The sequence below is a fragment of the Ranitomeya imitator genome, chromosome 10, assembly GCF_032444005.1.
Source record: "Ranitomeya imitator isolate aRanImi1 chromosome 10, aRanImi1.pri, whole genome shotgun sequence".
Taxonomy (NCBI): domain Eukaryota; kingdom Metazoa; phylum Chordata; class Amphibia; order Anura; family Dendrobatidae; genus Ranitomeya; species Ranitomeya imitator.
This window is the reverse complement of record NC_091291.1, coordinates 21232288-21253602: the sequence shown is the minus strand read 5'-3', so window position 1 is coordinate 21253602 and position 21315 is coordinate 21232288. Positions and strand designations below refer to the sequence as shown.

At 42.3% G+C, this 21315-nt stretch overlaps 1 protein-coding gene across 1 annotated transcript in view; it reads right to left on the bottom strand.

Annotated features, from left to right (window-relative positions):
• Positions 1-4513, bottom strand: part of LOC138651915 (sialic acid-binding Ig-like lectin 13) — a 36134-nt gene extending 31621 nt beyond the window's left edge. The window contains exon 1 of the mRNA XM_069742520.1: positions 4334-4513. The gene's annotated coding sequence lies outside the window, so the exon portion shown is untranslated. The remainder of the gene's footprint in view (positions 1-4333) is intronic.
• Positions 4514-21315: the final 16802 nt, after the last annotated feature.

The window sequence follows — 21315 nt, the reverse complement described above, 5'->3', positions numbered from 1 at the left end:
GTAGTTATATTCTTGTACATAGGAGCAGTATTATAGTAGTTATATTCTTGTACATAGGGGCAGTATTATAGTAGTTATATTCTTGTACATAGGAGCAGTATTATAGTAGTTATATTCTTGTACATAGGGGCAGTATTATAGTAGTTATATTCTTGTACATAGGGGCAGTATTATAGTAGTTATATTCTTGTACATAGGGGGCAGTATTATAGTAGTTATATTCTTGTACATAGGGGCAGTATTATAGTAGTTATATTCTTGTACATAGGAGCAGTATTATAGTAGTTATATTCTTGTACATAGGGGCAGCATTATAGTAGTTATATTCTTGTACATAGGAGCAGTATAATAGTAGTTATACTCTTGTACATAGGGGGCAGTATTATAGTAGTTATATTCTTGTACATAGGGGTAGTATTATAGCAGTTATATTCTTGTACATAGTGGACAGTATTATAGAAGTTGTACTTTTGTACATATGAGAAAATAGAACCTATAATTGTCACACTTTTTGTTTTTTTCACATTCAGGGAAGCATGCCCCTCTTCTGCTCTCCGGTGATCATGATTGCTAAAATGTGACTGTTATAGGCAGAGGAAATTTAAAGCCACTTTTTTTTAAAGTCACTTCTTCCAGTTTGTGGCTGGTAACTTTCAATAACCAATATCTATAGAACTCTCCCACTGAATAAAGAACGACCCCTTAATGGCATCAACAGGTAACTAAGATTTTTCTGCATCTCCTTTCAGCAAACAGTATCATATTCTCTAATTATGGGTTTTCTTGGGATTTTAGGAATACATACATGACTAATGTAATTCTGACAATCCCTATGCTGACAGAAGTGTTCTTAATGTCAATGTTTAAGATTCTATTTATTGTGGCCGCTATTCTTAGATGGTTTATCTTCTAGTTCCTCTTTTTTTGGAAGCCTGCTTTTCTTACTATTCGGCTGACGGCACCTGTTTGGGGGAATAAAAGCTGTGATATCGTAATTTTACTTTCTTGGTAACAGAGATGTGATGTCTGTATCCGCCATAGTGGTCCCACGGGGCGATTTTGTAAACTTTTAAATATAAATGTGTAAATGTTTATATGACCACCCTTTTTTTCCAGATAAAACCCTGTTGCGCTATCTTGTCTCACAGCTATTTTTCCGTGGCACTACGGATGGCACTGTCAGGAGGACAGTGTGGCTGGAATTGTTGGAGGGCACTGTATAGTATCATAGCAGATGGTATTATTAGAAAAGGCACTAAGATGGGAATTGATTGAGGTACGGTGAATGGCAGAACACTTGGCACCAGGCAAGGAAACACTCATATAACATGTGGGGAAAAAATGCTGTTCAGTTGGTGGATGGGTCTCAGAGGATGGTGAGGAAAACCATGTGTTATAGGTTTACCGTGGTAAAGAGGGGCCACAAGACTGCATTGTCTCTGATTTCTTGTACTTCTCCATTGATTAGAAACACTTAACCTTAATGTTAAACAGTGCCTGTTTCTAACAGCAGTTCAGGGGTTAATCTGCTTTGTTGGTCTCAGCTGTTCAGTGTTGGCCACTCCACTATGCTCTCTATACTCACCTCTCGCAATCAGGAATTACCAGTGTTTATTTCATGTTACCTGGCTCTGGATTTGGAGTTGTTGGTTGTTTGAGGAGGCATTTGAAGTGTTGTTCAGAAGACTATTGCTTGATGATTTGTCTGTGTGCAAATGCTAAGCCTCTCCTTTTTGGTTTTTCCTTCCCTTCGCCCTCGGTGTTTCACTCTCTTGTTTGTGAGTGCATATTTGTATGAATGTTTTTTTTTCATTTATCCCTGTACGTTTTCCTTTGTTAGTCTGGTTTGTGTATACTTATACACTACAACTCCCCATTTCCCTGGGTGGGGGAGGGGACAGATAAGGGCTGCTTTAGAACCTCAGTAAGGCACGTGGCCCTGACGTCTTCACCATCAGAAGTAATCTGTGGTGCAAGGATAGCTAGGGCGCCCCTAGCTATAAGGATGGGGCCCCTATCCCTGGGATATCCTGCTACTGTGCCGTGACATCTTGTTTTACTAAAAAGAAGAAAGTGGGCATTGCTAAATACATTCAAAGAGCTACTGATGGGTAAACAAAAGACCTAGAAATATTAAGAGAAAAAGTGACACATCGTAAACTATTAGCGCACATCATATATCTTTAGAAAATCAGCTTTATTGCTAGATGATAAAATAGACCATGAATAAAATATCCACTCATTAAAAACACTAAACCCTATGGACACCAGACAGAATATACTGGAATTACTGTGACCCAATCACAATAAGACACCAAACTGGCAGGAAAATAGGTGGAAGAATAAACAAGTTAAAGGGTTACTCCACTACCGTAATACTGATGCCTTATCCTATGAATTGGTCAACAATAGCAGATCGGTGGAAATGTCCCCAAGCATCTTCACCGATCAGCTCTTTTCTAAGCCGGATTTTAGCAGATGCACAGCAGAGTAGTGCACAGTTACTGAGGGGGGAAAAAATTGGAAATTTATAAGAAAAAAATGTTTTGATTTTGTCGCCATTTTCCGAGACCTGTGATGTTTTCATTTTTCGGGATCTGTGACTGGTGAGGGCTTATAACAAGCTGATGTTTTTACTGATGCCATTTTGGGGTAGATACGATGTTTTGATCGCCTCTTATCGCATAAGTAATTCTGGTGTTTTGCTTTTTCTTGTTACGCCGTTTACTGATCAGATTAAATTATTTTATATTTTGATAAATTGGAAGTTTCTTTAACCCCTTCCTAACATGCCCCGTTCTAGTACGGCGCATGTCGTGTCTCCCCCTTTGATGTGGGCTCCGGCGGTGAGCCCACATCAAAGTCGCGACGTCAGCTGTTTTGTACAGCTGACATGTGCGAGCAATAGCGGCGGGTGAAATCGCTATTCACCCGCCGATATTAACCTGTTAAATGCCATTGTCAAACGCTGACAGTGGCATTTAACCGGTGCTTCCGGCTGTGCGGCCGGAAATGAGCGCATCGCCGACCCCCGTCACATGATCGGGGGTCGGCGATGCATCAGGATGGTAACCATAGATGTCCTTGAGACCTCTATGGTTACTGATGCAGGCCTACTATGAGCGCCCCCCTGTGGTCGGCGCTCACAGCACACCTGCATTTCAGCTACATAGCAGCGATCTGATGATCGCTCCCATGTAGCTGAGACGATCAGGCTATGCCAGCTTCTAGCCTCTCATGGAGGCTATTGAAGCATGGCAAAAGTTTAAAAAAAATGTTTTTAAAAATATGAAAAAAATAAAAAATATATAAAAGTTTAAATCATCCCCCTTTAAAATGCAATAACGGGCGATCAAAAGAACGTATCTGCACAAAATTGGTATAATTAAAAACGTCATCTCGGCACGCAAAAAATAAGCCCTCAAACGACCCCAGATCACGAAAAATGGAGACGCTACAGGTATCGGAAATGGCGCTTTTTTTTAACAAAGTTTTGCTTTTTTTTTTTCACCACTTAGATAAAAAATAACCTAGTCATGTTTGGTGTCTATGAACTCGTAATGACCGGGAGAATCATAATGGCAGGCCAGTTTTAGCATTTAGTGAAGCTAGCAAAAAAGCCAAACAAAAAACAAGTGTTGAACTGCACTTTCTTTGCAATTTCACCGCACTTGGAATTTTTTTCCCATTTTCTAGTAAAACAGTGGTGTCGTTAAAAAGTACAACTCCTCCCACAAAAAATAAGCCCTCACATGGCCATATTGACGAAAAAATTTAAAAGTTATGGCTCTGGGAATGAGGGGAGCGAAAAACGAAAACACAAAAACGAAAAAGGGCCGCAGCGGGAAGGGGTTAAGCAGCCACCCCAAATTATATATTTTTAATGGTTTTTAAAATGTCTGCAATTTGTGTGTTCTCTCCGTATTTGCTTAGGTTTCCTCCGAGTCACCGGTTTCCTCCCACACTCTAAAGATATAGTGATAAGGAATTCTGAGTGTGAGCCTCAACATGGACGGAGATGATGAAAGTGCTGTGAAATTAATGGCGCTATGTGAGTAAAATAAATAAAGGAGCCTAATGCCGTCTCTGCCATTGACATTGCTAAAAAGGGCATTATGACCTCTGATTTATACGTGACCTGGACTTCCTAATAATAGGACATTTCCGGGTTTTCCAAAAGGGCAGTGTGATTAGAAGGTTGGGTTTAGTGTATGTTGTGTAGAGGTTGTCAAACTTGTAAAGGTCCCGATAAAAGCCAAATACTAAGTGGTAAGTGCTACACCCCAAGTCTATGGAATACCGTGGGACACAGATAGGTTCTGCCAACCATTACCTTTCGAAACAATAGCTCTCCTTTCTTCAGTGGATGTCCTTCTACCACCTTAGGCAACGCCGGAGAACACAGCCAGTATGGGGACCAAATTACAGCCTTAGGGTCTCCAGACAGTGACTGTTCAGCTCCCTCTGACAAAGTTTTCAGTTCCTTTTAGACTGACGGTCAATGATCGTGTGTACACTTGGCAAACAATTCACAACTTCTTAGTAACAGCGACAACAGCAACTTGGGAACAATGAGCGCTTCTCACTGCAGGAAAGTCAGATGATGACGGTGAACATATTGGGGACATTTCTAGTTTTCACTTAACAGTTCCAACTTTAGGTCTTCGGGAGACAATGATCTTTATTAGTGCTGTTTTTAGGAGGGAAGTCCCGCGTTTGGTCTCCGAACTTTTTTTGAATGGCTTTAAAACAAGTCCTGCTCTAACAAACATGCGACAAGTTCCCTTTAGTGGTGGCTTACAGGAGCTTTTTGCAGCAGACTAATCTATTCTTGAAAACAATTCACAATGTCTTTTAAGTTTTCAATATAAATTGACACTCACTTTGGGCAGAGTAGATATTTGATGCCAGCTTAGCCCTTTTGATCTTTGTTCCCCTTTTTGTGCCATGAAACTCCAATTTTTTTGAAACTGATAACAAAAGATCAATTGACTCTTGGTCAAGGATAATATCGCAGTGGATGCAAATAAATCTAACTCATTTATCCATACTGTAACCACATTGATCGTACTGGAAGAACTCACAAATAGCAATTATCAACCATTCCTCAAAGCATTATGTAGTCGTATGTAAATTAAAGTGCCCATATACACGTGTTCTCCATGAGAAATGTGGAGTAAAACTGAACATACTGTAGAAGATCCAGGTAGGACTGGTTTAAATACCAGCACTACAGGTCTTTATTAGATGCACCTGGCCGGCATTAACTTAAAAGCAGGGCCTCTGGTCACTATGTGTATCAACCTGCTGGATGTTGCACAGAGTCGAGTGTTCTGCTGGTGAGTGACCAGCCAAAATGTATAGCTGGGAGAAAGACATGCTTGTGTCTCTCTCTGAATGGAGACTGCACGGATCAGCTAGGACAGCTGAGCAGTCTGTGTGTTGGAGCTGCAGAGAAATATGTGGTAGCTTAAACTTGTGCAGTGTGAACTGTGCATGGAGTTGGTGCTGGAAGCTGCTGGAGCTAAGATTGAAGATGATACCAAGACATGGTAGGATTGTATCTCTTTTTTGAGTAAAGTTTGCAAAGACTGTAATCTGTTGGGGTGAGCCCGCACTGACATACAGCTCTGGGAAAAATTAAGAGACCACTGAAAAATGTTCAGTTTGTCTGATTTTTCTCTATATTTTTGAGTAAATTGTAAATTGTTCTTTTATTCTATAAACTTCTGACGTGTCTCCGAATTTCCAAGCAATACATTTTGTATTTTTTTTTCTGAAAAGGAGAAATGGTCAAAATTTAAAAAAAAACAACAACAGTGCTTTCAAACTTCAAATAATGCAAAGAAAACAAGTTCATAATCATTTAGAAACAACAATACTAATGTTTTAACTCAGGAAGAGTTCCGAAATCAATATTTTGTGGAATAACCATGATTTTTAATCACAGCTTTCATGCGTCTTGGCATGCAAAAATGTAAGCAGTTGTTCTTTGTTTGATGGCTTGTGACTATCCATCATCACCTTGATTATATTCCAGAGGTTTTCAATAGGGTCCAGGTCTGGAGATTGGGCGGCCATGACTAGTTAATGCCTACCGGAAAGCATGAATCTCTACAATACCCATGAAATAGCTGCCAGTTGGACATTAGTTTGGCAGACAGCTCTCTCCTGACTCCCTACACATGAGCGCTTGGCTCGGTCGAATGTTCATGTGTTTTTGAGTTGAGAAAGCTGATGTTGGATACTTTTTGGCTTCCCTTGAAAACAAAAGGATCGGGCACTGAAATCCCATTTGCCCAATCTTTCTCTTCCCCCGAGACTAAGAGTCACGAGACCTCCATACACATCAGATGAATGGCCGATCCCACCAAAATCAGAAATTTTGTCTGACTTCTACCTAATATGTGGGGGACACCTCTGGTAGCGGTTATCTACCTGAGGAACAAAAGGATTGGGTGTGTGACTTCATACTTACTGACCCTTATCTCAGCCGACATCATCTAATGGAGAACTTTTGGGAGGACCTCATACACAGATGGGATAGTGTGCAAACAATAAAATTAATAATCATTTTATTTATATAGCGCCAACATATTCTGCAGTACTTGAAAATTGAAAGGGGACATGTACAAACAATAAAGACATTACCGAGTAATACATTTACAGAAGGAGTGAGAGTCCTGGTCGCGAGGAAATAGGGGAAGCACATTGGGTAAAAAGTGCATGATCGGGTCATCAGCCAATATGTAAGTACAGTTACCCAGTGCTATTGGCCACATGGGGGATGTGGACACAGATTAATAGATTCTGAGGAAAATTTATAAAGGGAATGTGTAAGAGTTAGATTACTGAAGTCAGGTGATAGACCAGTCTAAAGAGATGTGGTTTTAAAGCATGCATAAAAATGAGGATTGTCTGGGGTAGCACATTCCAGAAAACTGGTGCAACATAAGAAAAGTCTTGGATATGGGAATGGAAGGTTCCTCTCATGGACAGTGCAGCACCTTTTTTTCTGGGTGTCCCTGCAGATGTCATGCTGACTGACAGCCAGCTCCCCGCAGTTAGGCAGTGGGGAACTGGCTGTCAGTCAACATGACATAAATAAAGATAAATCTCAACACCTCTATAGAGAGGAGCAAAAGAGAAGATGCTGCTCTATAGATGTGCCATCAGAATCACCAGTCAGAGCAATCTGTGACCTCTCTGAGCTGGCAGAGAGCAGTGCCAGGAAGAACAGGCAGGTAAAGGTCCCGGATAACCCCTTTAAAAGGCATCAAAGCTGAGCCCTTGTTTTTATGAAATACTGCTCATTCCTTTCCACAAGATGAATCCACACCATGCATGAATCCAAATGTATTGCTTCCTTGCCAAAAATCCTATTCTTGACAGGAATGTCCTATGGAACTGGGCAAATAATAGAGCCGGAGTGGCAAAGACTGGGCAAAACTTCCTGGTACCAAAACCACATTAAACTCATTTGCATATCCATTTACTGGCTGATTTCTCCGTAACGGAGAAGTGGAGAGGCCATGAAAAAATATTGCTGGACTTGTCTTTGAAAGAGCTACCATACATGCACATGTAGTTTGGGGGTAAAATCTTGCTGACAGATTCCCTTTATTAGTGGCAGCAATGAAGAAATAAGATCCAGGACAGTTGAAGATTTTGATTAAAATCCTAACATTTTTACAACAGTAAATATTAATATCGCAGGGCTTCTGTTGAATATGAGTATTTTAAGGAACTGAAATTGAGGATTTCATCAGAATCTTCTCCTCTACTGAATCTAGTTTTTTTGTTGTCACATTCTTGTTTGCATCAATAAACTGAGAGTCCATGAGATCTACTATTTTTCCCCGATAAGGATTTGCTGCAAGGATAGCTTTTTGAACTTTCTGAATTTAGGTAAAAAAATTTCTCATGTTTGTATATGCACCATTCTTTAAAGGGAATCTGTCACCCCAAAAATGGCCTATGAACTAAGGCCACTGGCATCAGGGGCTTACCTACAGCGTCAGACCCAGACCGTGACGCCCATCTGACCGGACCGCAGCAGGACCACCCCTGGGTGAGAATAATCTAACCTGTTTTTCTCATCTTTCAGGATACATCGGCTGGTGGCCCTAGTTTATAGGCCATTTTTGGGGTGACAGATTCCCTTTAAAAAAAAGTGTCAAAGTTGGCATTGCTTTAAAGGTTCAGTGGTCTTGGTACTTTTTATCCCCTTTGATATATAATATAGGAAATCTATACATTTCTTTATATAAGAAATATGAAAATCCCTCCAAAGCGCTGGCATTTGGTAACTCTAGTCTTCTGTCCAATTTATTGGCCACTGCCTATTATCAAATGGAATCCATCTCCAGGAGCCGAGACAAAGGAACAAGACAGATTACAGGAAGTGGGGGTGGTCTTTGGTTCTCTACAGGAAGTAGGACCGGGCCTGTATCTCTCTACAGCATATATAGGTGGATCTTTGGCTCTCTACCAGAAGTAAGGGCGGGTCTTTTGCTCTCTACAGGAAGTAGGGACAGGTCATTGTCTCTCAACTGGAAGTAGGGGCAGGTTTTTGCCTCTCGACTGGAAGTAAGGGTGGGTTTTTATCTCAGTACAGAAAGTAGGAGCAGGTCTTTATATCTTTAGAAGTAGGAACAGGTCTTTGGCTCTCTCTCGGAAGTAGCGGCAGATCTTTGGCTCTCAACCAGAAGTAGAGACAGGTCTTTGGCTCTCAAATGGAAGCAGGAGAAGGTCTTTGGCTCTTGACCAGAAGTAGGGACAGGTCTTTGGCTCTCAACTGGAAGGGCGGCTCTTTGACTCTTTACCAGAAGTGGGTCTTTGGTTCTCTACCGGAAGTAAGGGGGGGCCTTTTTTTTTCTACAGGAGGTAGTGGAGGGTCTTTATATCTCTACAGGAAGTAGGATCGAATCTTTGGCTCTTTATCGGAAGTAGGGGAAAGTCTTTGGCTCTCAACCGGAAGTATGTACAGGTCTTCGGCTTTCGAACAGAAGGGCGGCTCTTTGGCTCTCTGCTGGAAGTGGGAGTAGGTCTTTGGCTCTCTACTGGAAGGGCGGGTCTTTATCTTTCTACAGGAAGTAGAGGAGGGTCTTTTTATCTCTACAGGAAGTAGCAGCGGGTTTTTGGCTCTTTACCAGAAGTAATGGCGGTTCTTTATCTCTACAGAATGTACAGGCGGGTATTTTCCTCTCTATCGGAAGTAGTAGTGGGTCTTCCAAAAGCAATGGACAACAAGTTACAGCACATTGAGAATAGAAAACGATTCTGGACATATTAGACTGGTATGTGCACTAAAAGCAGCATTAACATGTAGCAGGGTTAAGGAAGTAACAACGATATGCTTTATTATGGTTTTATTGTGATAGGACAACATCTAAAGCTTGTGGCTTGCAGCACAACAGGTATCTTTCTTTAGGTTCTCATTAGGCTTCACAATATGATGCTGCAGTTGAGTGAAATTTAACTGTAAACCATCTACAAAGTTTAGGGCAGCCAAACTCGGCAAATGTGTTGCTCCTGCCGGTCAACTGCTGCGAAGACACTAAAGATGAGCATAGCATTGCATGATGTTATTTTTTGCACAGTGCTTTAGCCATTTTTCTTCTCACTCTTCTACTTCTAGGCAGGTTTAATCCTCCATTTTCCCACGTAGAAGCCCTTTACTAAAATTTAAGAAGTAGAAGTTAAGCTGTGGGCTGATAGTTATTCTATCCTCCAGAGACTGATCATACCAAATATTATCTTTCCTCAACGCAGCGACATGCATGAATTCTCATGTTCCCCTGATATACCATGCATGATTGACTCTTCGTCACCGACCTACACAGGGTTTCCTCCCTCAGCAAACACAGTTTTGTAAAAGACATCTAAATGTAAGATGTGTGTGCTACGTTACACACATAACGGATGACTATGCTACAAGCTTGACGCCATCTAGTGTTCAAAAAATTAAGAAAAAAATGCATTACCATTATTTTTTAGTTATGTGTTTAGTTTACAGGTCAGGTTCACCAGAGTAAAAGATTTTACAGAGATTGTCTAGCAAAGTATAATGTCACCTGATCATAGGATACATGTACGACTGCTGGGACCCCCACAAATTTCTACAAAAAAAGTCTTGAATCCTTCTGGTCATTTTCTTAATATACAAGGGTTCTCAGAAAGTCAAGAAATGATTGAACTTTCTCAGGGCCCCTTATCTATCTGTGACAGCAACGCAAAGAAAAGCAATATGTTGATGGAGGAAAAATGTAGCTGGTGGTCACAAATGGAAAAAAATGTCTATATGAAGTATTTAGTAGTCAAATGGAAAACAGTACTATATATACAGTCACAAATAAAAAAGACACTCTAAACAGTAAATACTTATGTCAGGAGGGTGTCATGTTCCCCTCGAAGATCTGGAATTAGATGGTCTGGTCATGAATCGAAGGTCTTCTTTAGAGGTGGTGTGATTTGTATTCCATATTAAATGGATTTAGTTTCCACTGATGCCAAAGAGGTTAAATAATGACCCTTTCTATGCTGGTCAGAAACATGCAGCTCCATTTCAGCTGCTTCTGATCCAGTTATTGCCTCTTTCTATAAAAACTGGTCAGACTTTCTTGTCCCTGCTGGTGAAAGATTTGTCTTCCTGTGCTGTGTACTAATCTAAGTGGTTGGAGTAGTAGTGATCTGTGGTTTGCTGTAGTACATGTGTGTTTATTGCCTGGTCCCTGTTCTCATTTAAGTTATTCCTCCCAGTCCCTATCCTCCTCCCTATTGTTGGTGCTTTTGTATGATAGAGGTTTTCTGTTATCCCTGTTTTGTCTTTGTGCCTTGTTTACCTTATATTTTTGTCCCATGCCTCATGGGGTGGGAACAGATCAGGGTTTATCAGGAGCATAGTAAGGGCGGAGACTCGGACCTCTCTACCTTCAAGAGTACCCACGGGACAAGGATAGTTAGGGTTCCAGCTCCAGGGACAGTTTGAGGCCCCTCTTCCTTAACGAAGACCATCAGAGTGTGACAACTTAGTACTTACAACAAAAATGATTTCTGTACTGTAAATATTTAGTACTCAAAAATGAAAAAATAAAATAGGTATTTTGTACCTATACAGTATATTACAAAAAACACTCTCAGGGTACAGTAAAAATTTAGAGAAAAAACACTCTGTATACAGGAATTATTCAGTAGTCACAAATGAAAAAAACATCTCCATGTACAGGAAACATTTAGAAGTCACGAAAGAAAAAACACTGTAGACAATATTTCTATCTGCTTAAGTATGCAGTACAGAGTATCCTATGAAGATGGCACCAGCTCACTCATGACTACAAGTTGGAGCCTTCCTCTTCACTTTAGCTGATCATTATCTCTAGCATTTTGAGGAGGACAGGGTAACTTCAGGGATCGTAGCTTGTCAGCTGCTGGAGCGGGTGTTCAGAGTCACGTTGTCTTCAAGTAGCATATATTCCCAGTTGGGGATCCTTCAGTGTGTATGGTTGTCTTCTGTAGACCTTCTCCTTTGGCAGCTGGACTCATCCAACTGAACGGTGTCTTGGCGCGTCCTGTAGTCACCTGGCTCCCCTTCTCCAGTGAGATATCAGTATGCTGTGTGGAATAAGTCCCTCAATGTTCTTTGCTTTGCTGTTCAGAAGACTAGACAATCAATCTCTGCAAGTGAGAAAACTTGGAATAAACTAGATGTCACCCAGGTGACACTTCTCTAAGAACTTTCTCAACCAGGCAAAATCATCTTTACACCTTGATTGACCTCCAGTAGAAGGTTTCTACTCAAGCTGCCTCCTTGCCAAGCAACAAAGAAGTTTATAGAGATTTTGAGGTTTATTCAAAGAAACGTTGTTCTTCGTAAAATATAAAAGTTCAAAACTTTGCAAAACCTGTGGCTTTCAAGATATTTTCTTGTTGTTATGCAATATGTTTACGTCTGAGAGATAAATTTCAGTACCGGTTATTTGAGGAACACCATTACTGGAGCTGTGTATAGTAACGAGCCCTGCCCATGTGTACATTATATCCTTTGTGTGTAGAAAATAAAGGCTCCTATTCAACAGGTATCAAAAAAGGTTTGATAAATTAATTCCTTCCATGAAAAGTGCTGTTTGTATTATACAGCTTTAATTTGCTTATATCGGTGGCGGTCAAAGGTAGTTTGGATTATGGCAGCTTAACCCCTTAAATTCTATGGTCAATAACAACCAAGGCACCAAAGTGGTTCTAAGGATATCGTGAAACTGACAGACGTATTGCAGTGGATTAGACAGGACATCAAGTCATCGTAGGTCAAGCCCCTTGGGGAAAAAAAAACATTAACAGCTTAAATATTTATATATACATTATAAAGATGAATTTCAAAACTACCGAAGGTTCCAATGATCAGTGTTGGGACCATAATCTGGACGTGGAAGGAACATAATTTCACCATAAACTGGCCATGACCAGGTACTCCTGAGGAATAAAAAGAATTATCAAATCTTTTTCTCATCTTTCAGGATACATCGGGGGCTTACTTATAGTATTACAGAATGCTGTAGATAAGCCCCTGATGCCAGAGGGCTTAGCTCACCCTCGATGTTGGGGGTGACAGGTTCCCTTTAAAGCTGAGAGATCATAGAAGGAGCCCACGGGACCTACAAGATTTGAAGAGTCTTCTGAGAAAGAATGGGCCCAAATCACATCTGAGCAATGCCTGTGACTAGTTTCTCCATACAGGAGGCATCTTGAAGATTTAATCACCAACAAAGGCTTTTGTACCAAGTATTAAATATATTTCAGTAAGCGTGTTCAATACTTTTTCCCTGTGTCATTTCTCATTATTACAAAACGTAATTTATGGACATCTATGGTGATTCCTTATCTGTGTGGATTGGATGGGCTGTTACTGACATCTGGTGAGAATTTCATGTCAAGAGCACCTTTAGAAATAGATTTACTTAGAGAATCTGATGTGTTCAACTCTTTTTCACCCGATATATATATACCGTATATAAAAAATACGGAGTAAAGTCTGAACTATTGAAATATTATGTTATCCATCACATATCATAAATTAGATGTTTTTCAATCATCCTCTCCCCCACCCAAAAAAGGAATAAAAAGTATTAAAAAGTTATATGTACCTGAAATAAATGAAAACTACAGCTAGCACAGCTGCTTTCCTTGTTACATTAGCTTTTTAATCAGAGGGATTTTATAACTTTCTCTTTTTAGTCTTTTACTACTGGTTTTGTGAGTTTGCACTTTTTATCGTGATGGAACCAGTGTAGCTCGTCAGACTTTCTTATCATATAATCCCAGATGAGCAGATCGTCAGTGTTTTGCTTTTTATTGCAACATGAGCAAGAGCAGAATGAAAAAAGAAGGCTTGAAAATTAAAGGGTCTTCGGGAGCGCACTGTTCCCCAGCCCTCCGGCGCTCCTGATGATTGACAGGTCGGGCCAGCAGCTCACCCGAACTGTGCGTATTCCCATGCTGCCATCAGAGGTAATTTTCACTCTGCAGCATTGGAAGAGCTCGGGAATGCTGAAGTTGGACAGATCCAGTGCTGTGACCAGGTTTAAAGGAGCACTTGTAAGCTGATATCAAAGAGCTTGTAAGCGTTGTGCTCCTTGCCTAGGAGACTGTCCGTTACTGGGAGATGGCACAGGCAGCCACTAACCTATGTAATGAGCAGTAGACTAGTAACGTAAAAATCCCTCTTTTTGTAAAGCAGGGAGGATTTTTAATAAGAGGTAACATGCAAATTTTCTTCTCTTTGCAAGCGGGCAACTACCATGTAACACATTTAACAGAACAGGGAAGTATCGCGTATACCAACACCTAGGTTTGTTAAAATAGGAAGGGTTAAACCCCACCCCCCAGGGTCTGTAAATGAGACCCACTTTTTGGGGAAGTAAACAAAAATCTCACAGTTTTTGGGCAACAATTTTCCAAGACTGTCTTCGAAAATTCATAACGGTAATGGAAAATTAGACATTTTTTGTCAACTGCGGTGAGCATACACGGTGGTCCACATAGTATATTAGGGGACAGTTACATATTTTGTATCACAGCTCTGGGACTTCGATAATCCCAATAGAGATGAGGCTTTATTTTAAGTAATTTGCCTGAATTAACAGGAAATTTTGACTTGGTTTTATGGTTTTCTTGTTTAACAACCAGCAATTTCCTTCAGTTCCTTTATTATAACTTACAAAGAGCATCCTCCCCCCACAAGAAAAAAAAAGAAATATTTTGTCCCACGTTTTCCTCCTGGTTTTAACCCTTTCTGAGTATTATCTTGTTACCGGGCGATTAAAAGTCAAACACTTTGCCCCATCCTACAGATCTTCCCTTGATGAGTCAACCAAAGGACGTAAAAGTTTGGTTCTGTACAAGGGATGTACACTACTTTTCCTTTTAGAAAACTTTTCCCCTTGTGGTCTAAAAATAATGAAAAACAAGCTAAACTTGTCTACCGATCCCTTGACGCTTTTCCTTAGCTCTCCCCAGGTCCTTCATTGGTCTCCTTGCTTTTTCTTTCAAAGGGGACCACGCCTGATACCACACCAGATGAGGAAGATATTGACGGGGACTTGGGCAGTGCCCCATAGAAGCGAGGTGGGTCGGTAGGTGGGTAAGAGTTTATTTTCTTTACTTAGACCATGCTGGGCAAAATAGAGATTGTTCAATGAAGTTGCGACGGCCAAACACAGAAGTCAGTCTGTGGTGGAGGGTACAAGTGTGGAATGAAGGGAAAAGGCTGACTTATGCACACAGATATTACAGACCCTTCTTGTAGATAAGAGATGAGCATACAGATTTGATCTACCCTTGTTCTCCATGACAGGCAGACCGGGCAGTGCTTGCATCTTCATCATCTATCCTTTGCCCAGCATCTTGGGTGACTTTTCTGCTTACTAGGCCCACAAAAAGTCATGAAGTTTCAAGACCTCACATGATGAGGATCAAATATTTGATCAACCCTTCTATTTTGCAGCCGGAGCGGGGCAGTGCTCACCTCTGCATTATCAGTCCTTTGCCAAGTATCTTGGTTGCGTCATCTGGTTACTAGGCCCTCAAAGCGTCATTAAGTTACTAGACCTCACGTGATGAGGATCAAATAGTTGATCTACCCTTGTTTTCCGTGGCAGCCGGACCGGGACAGTACTCACATCTGCATCATCAATTCTCTGTGAAGTATCTTGGTTGCCTCTTTTGCTTACTTGGCCCACAAAACGTCAAGTTACTAGACCTTGCGTGATGAGGATCAAATAGTTGATCTGCCCTGGTTCTCCATGGATGCTGGACCGGGGCAGTGGTCACGTCTGCATTATCAATCCTTTGCCAAGTATCTTGGTTGTCAATTCTGCTTACTAGTCCCAGAAAACATTATGAAGTTACTAGACCTCACCTGATGAGGATCAAATAGTTGATCTACCCTTGTTCTCCATGGCAGCTGGACCGGGCAATGCTCACATGTGCATCATCAATTCTTTGCCAAGTATCTTGGTTGCCTCTTCCGCTTACTAGGCCCACAAAACATCATGAAGTTACTCGACCTCTTGTGATGTATTGAGAATGGTCACACCTCAACATCATGCCGTTACAAAACCCTGAACTAACCTCGGAGGACAGAACTAGATGCCAAACAGAATTGTTTATTTGAATCTTTTTTTCTTATGTCTATTGTAGACCCATACTGTACCTCCACTTGTCATATGAGAAAATATGTGGCATGCACCTTACCTGCAGCATTAGAGAGATGTGCTTCAAGCGCCATACAAAGACTTCTAGATCAGTATGGACTTTGCCACCAGATTTAACTTAAAGCTAAGTGGCAGGCTCTCTGTCATACACAGCGTGTGAAACCTTTAGGATAAGTTCACACAGGGCGTTTTTGCTGCTTTTTTTCTGCAGCAAAACCTGATCTTCTTGGCAGGAAAGAAGCTGTGTCAAAAACGCAGGTTTAGGTGCGTTTTTTGGTGACTTTTGGTGCGTTTTTTTTCCTCTTTGTACATGCCAATAAAGTTGAGTGCCCCCAGAGAAAAAAAAAACTTCCTGAAGATAGATAATAATAATAATCTTTATTTTTATATAGCGCTAACATATTCCGCAGCGCTTTACAGTTTGCACACATTATCATCACTGTCCCCGATTGGGCTCACAATCTAGAATTCCTATCAGTATGTCTTTGGAATGTGGGAGGAAACCGGAGTGCCCGGAGGAAACCCACGCAAACACGGAGAGAACATACAAACTCTTTGCAGATGTTGTCCTGGGTGGGATTAGAACCCAGGACCCCAGCGCTGCAAGGCAGTAGTGCTAACCACTGCGCCACCGTGCTGAATGAATAGATAGAAATAGAAAAATAGATTGATAGAAAAAATAGAACAGATAGATTACCTGCGGTATTCTCTTCACTGGCATTTTCCCACGGTCCAGAGGTTACCTGCGGGCAGGCTGTGAGAGGGCGCAGGCTCAGTGACGTCACCGCTAGTTACTGAGCCTTCGCCCGCTGCGTCTTTCATTCCCCAGTAGTTTACAGCCGGGAGCAGTCGCATTAGCAGAGTTCCCGGTTGTAAATTTTATCTCCCCCAGATATGGATTACTGCGTGGGACACTCGTTATATTGGACTGCGTTGGACCAATATACCTGTGGTACAGTGTCAAACACTGTAATGTTAGACCCCCATTCAAGTGAATGAGGTTGGGGTCCGCTCTGCTGGATGACAGGCTGCATGGACGCATCACGAAGCCTGCCATCTAGAGGTAGCCGAGCCGAGTGTGACGTCGCATCCGGCTCTCCTTGACTTTTCTGCAGCAAATACGCTGTAAGAAAGTCAACCTGCGTATTTGCAGCGTTTTTTCACCATCCATTCAAGTCAATGGGTGAAAAACGCTGAAAAAAAACACTGAAAGAAGAGGACTCTGTGCCTTTATACGGGCCCTGAACAAATGTATCAGGTCTTACAATGATCTGATTAAAAAAAAACACATGAGAAACATGTGGGTGGACATCAGACCACGCAGAGACTTAGTGGCACTTTTGCAGTCAGACAGTTATCTCCTCACTTTCTTCACTTCCTCAGCTTCTTAAGTCTTATGGTTCCGAGTGAGCAGCGAGTGACTGTCTATCTAGCAATGATTTTACTGTACTTCCTTTTTTTCTAATTTTGTAAACTAGATATCACTACATTTTAGTTTTCCTGTGGGTATTTTTGTTTGTGGGAGCACAATGTCAGGGCTCCTCTGGGATTTTGCATGTGTCCCCTTTATATATTAAGATAGGGGATAATAATATGTCTCATTGTACAGACGTATAGGTCAGGCAATGCTCCCTGGGAAAAACTCTATGCAAATGAGTTCTTCTCAAGAAGACAGAGAGATGTCTCTCTAGTGCCTCCTAATGGTACTGGAATGGGTCAATCGTTTTATGCACATTTTATAGAGAACGTATGCTATTTGCATGAGTCCTTTTGGCTAAGATCAAGTGTAGTGTTGCTCGAAAAGGCGGAATTGACCTGGGCAGTCTTTGTAGATAGGTAGATTATTCACTATGGTGTGCTAGTTACAATGCCGAATGGCTTACATAGTCATCTGGTGGAGACCCTCGCTTCCAGGATCGATGTCATTAGGTCGGGTGAGTTTGAGAGACAGAGGTGCGAAGTGCCCCAGGAGTGGTGACTCTGCAGTGCCTTAACTCCCTGGGCGGGGGACATTTTTAAATTCCCAGTAGACTGTCCTATAAATACCTTCATTATTTATTGGTTTTCACTTGTGTGCCACCCTATCAATGTGTGTCTTGTCATTAGCACTTCTCAGGGTGTAGTTCTCTTATGGGTTCCCTCCTCGTCAGTATAAGGGGGGAGTGAGTGACCATCAGGGTCCGCTTTGCCTTGAAAACCCTTGGCTCCCTTCTCTCGGTGGGGAATTGACCTAGATACTGTAACTCTTCGTTCTGCTTGGATAGCAGCCTAGGCGGATGCTGGGGACATTAGAAAAAAGATAGTAAGGCCGCTGGACTGGAGGTCGGAGGTGGTGACTCTTGGCCTACGAGGAGTGATGTCAAGAGGTTGCTTGTTGGACCAAGTGTTGATCTTGCTTCCTGAGGCCGGAGATACCGCTCAGATATACTTAGAAGGTGGCTACTTATAAATGACTTTTAAAGTGGCATTCTACTTTTTTAAAAAGTAGTTCCCAAATGATAACATTCGCATAAGAAAATCAGATAGTACACAGCCTCCCCTGATTCTGCATCAGCTCTCCGTCACCGTTCCAGTATCTGCGTTTTGACTGCAGTGGTCTCATGATGTCGACTGCTCACATCACCATTGCAGCCAAACACTAAGCTCGGCGACTTTTTCAATGTAGGTGGCACAAGCTTAGTGATTGGCTGCAGCCATGATGTGTGATATCAACTGCTGGAGCCAAGATACAAGACCCTGGCTGTGGTGGACAGACCTGGAGGGCGAGTACTAACATTTTATTTTATATGTGAGAAATAGTTTGGTGAAAACTTCTTTAAAGACAGTAGATGCTTCACTCCGATTATTCAGCCGATAGTCATCTCTCCCATGCACAAGAACGTTCCTTAAGCCGAGCACTCTTGTGCTCTCTATAAGGATGTTACTGGGTGACATCTTTGATGGCGGCTAGTCTCTGGGAGGACAAACCATTCTAAATAGGCCATAGCCGATCCGCCTCTCCCCTGATGATCAGCACCCCTAGACTCTTCAGAGTGTTGGCCGAACCCATCGATATCGACAGTGTAATGGCTTTGCCCGGTGCCTCCGCACGGTTCCCCTCCTCCCTCTATGTGGGGGCAATGGCATACTCACCGCCCCAGCTGCAACATCATCCTTGTGATCCTCCTCCTTTCCTGTGCACGTCGCACTGCGATCCGGTGGCACGCCTGGTGTGTGAGCGCACATGTCAAAATGCCTGAAGCTAACAGTATTTAGTTAAAGTAAACTCCTGCAAGATGACTTCCAACCAACAGCTGGGTGGCATCTTGAATATAAGGTACCCTCCCCAATTGGGAGGTGCCTGAACAATCTCTAAAGTGTAGTCTTAGTGGTCTTGGTGTGTATAACTTTATGTTGCCAGGTCCTCCTTCCTAGTCTGTAAAAGTTATTCCGGTATCTTGTGTTTCCATTAGTCTAGTACAGTTTGTCCATGTCGGTGGTATCTTAATCCTCAAACCACTTCGGTGGTACACTTACCCGAATTCCTGGTCCTAGTGCAGCCAGTTCCAAAACTGTTTCTTGTCAACTGCGTGTGTGAACAAGAACCTGTCTTCTAGATCCAAGCTGTCCATACAGTTCCTCTGTCTCCGTATCCAGCTCAGCAAAGTCTCCGTTCACCATCTCCACGTCCAGTGAACCCTACAACTTGGGATCGGCAGCTGCAGTACCGAGGAGTGGTACCTGGCGGCTACCTGCGGCCCAGTCTACCTCCACCATCAGGAGCTCCAGTGAACACCTGGTAGTCCCTTAGCTATGCCCCTTCCTAGGCCGACCCGGCCATGTGGCATAGTGGGTCCTCGAACCACCTGCGAGCATGACAGACAGGTTTGGCCGACATTAGTCTAATGTATACGTGGGTGGCTTAAGCAACAGATCTCTTCTTGCAGTAGAATAGATAATTTACCTACTTTACTCACAAGAACCATCGGCAAAATTAAGATTTGCATTGAAATTTTTCCAAATGACTAGATACATGGACGCAACATGGATAAACTAAGACATGAAACCTATCCATTTGTGTAGGCCATTTTTGGCCAAGGCAGTACTGAATTTTCTGGCACTGTGCAAAATCAGGAAAGTCAAGGCAAGTTTGGGACAATCCGAGTGAGTCTGCAGGATGCCACCCTTTCTCTACCCAGTTTGGTGTCTATCAGTTGTTGGGTGTCAGGTGGAAGATTTGGGGGATAAAATAACATTTGGGTCCCTCCATAATAAGTTGTCCACGACAGACAAAAGGTATAAATATCAAACAACATCCTCATAGCGAACGTCTAGACCGTGTGGGAACTTCAGTCGTTGCAAAAGCAACTTCCCAATTAGATGTGATGGGAACACAGCCAGCGTGGTCTGCAACCATGGAGAAGCATCCAGCTCTCGTAACGTTGTGTGTGGTGGTTGGAAACATCTGCGTGCTCAGCTGTCTATATTCAGAATTATTCCAGGAAATTTCTGAGGGGCTACAATACATTTCAATAAGGGACTGAGACATCTAAATGGTTGTGTCCTTGCGTGCCTCATTCAGACGCCCGTCACGCATTGCCTGGTGTGTTGTGATGAGGTGCCATAGTAGTCATGGACCTATTGAAGACTCAACCCAAACTGGTTGCTGCCATCTCTGTACTCCCTGAAACCGGGCTTCACATCAGGAATCCATTTTTAATTATATTCTGCAGGTCTGGGCCATTCCAGAACTTCCATCTTCTCTTGGATCGCTGTCGTACTGAAAGGAGAAATTCCTCTTCCTTTTCAGCTTCTTAGCAGAGGCTCTGTCCATAATTCCCTCAACTTTGACTAAAGACCCAGTTTCAGGTGCTGAAATGCAAGCCTGCGCATAATCCGCCCCCACCTTGCCTCACTGTGGGTATGGTGTTCTTCTGATGACGTGCAGTGTTAGCTTTGTACCTTTACGAATTATGACCAAAAAGTTCCCCCTTCAGACTTATTAGACCTTAATACGTTTCCCCAATGCTTTTGACAGACGCCATGGAGGTTTTAGAAAAACACAGCTGGGCTAGGAAGCTGTTATTTGCAAGAAAAGGCTTCCACCTCACTGGTCAGACATATGGCAAATACCAAGGAGTGTTGTCGCATGCAGGACACAAAACCATGACTCGCCTGCAGCTCCATTAATGTTGCTGTTGGGTTCTCCGCAGCTCGCAGGAACAATTTTCTTCTCCTGTCTAATAACTTTCCACAATGAGATCCCTTTGCTGTGTTGTCAGCTGTTTATGGACCAGAAATTGTCAGGAAAATCCTCCTAGAACAGCGACACTTTGGGTTTTGTCTTTGTAAGTAAAGGCTACACATCACAGGCTGGACATATGGAGAATACCGGAGATTGTTGTCACATGAGGACACATCGAGGACTGGCCAGAAATTCCTGCAGCTCCTTTACTGTTGTCAGGAAAATCCTCCTAGAACAGCGACACTTTGGGGGTTTATCAGAATGGCTGCAAATGCTATGGCCCCGTTACTATGAACTATGAGGAGAAACGTACGTTATGGTTTCGACAAAAGGGTTAATGCAGCCATCTTGTCCGTCATCTTTTAGTCAAGAGCAAAACTC